At 63.4% G+C, this 298-nt stretch overlaps 1 pseudogene; it reads right to left on the minus strand.

Moving 5' to 3' along the window:
- LOC107487311 (uncharacterized) overlaps nt 1-298 on the minus strand; it is a 1,930-nt pseudogene that overhangs the window by 1,494 nt on the left and 138 nt on the right.

The following is a 298-nucleotide window of genomic DNA, read 5'->3' on the forward strand; positions in this document are numbered from 1 at the left end:
GGAGGGAGCCCGAGGTACTCGTCGTCTCCGTCGGCGCCGGAGATGACGCGGAGGAGCCAGGAGACGTCTCCAACGGAGTTTTCAAGAAGGACGGCGGTTTTCCTGAACGCGCCGCCAGGGATGATGGTGAAGACGCGCTTTACAAGACCGTTGGAGCGGCACTTGAGGACAAGAGAAAGAGCCCTGTCGAGCGCATGCTCGGCTTCCTCCACGATCCGGCGCGTGGGTCGCTCGTATAGATCGGAGCTGGCACGCGCCGCCTGACGGAGCAGCGCTGCCAGCTTGTCCGTCTTGGACT

Source organism: Arachis duranensis, chromosome 5 (assembly GCF_000817695.3).
Source record: "Arachis duranensis cultivar V14167 chromosome 5, aradu.V14167.gnm2.J7QH, whole genome shotgun sequence".
NCBI classification, from domain to species: domain Eukaryota; kingdom Viridiplantae; phylum Streptophyta; class Magnoliopsida; order Fabales; family Fabaceae; genus Arachis; species Arachis duranensis.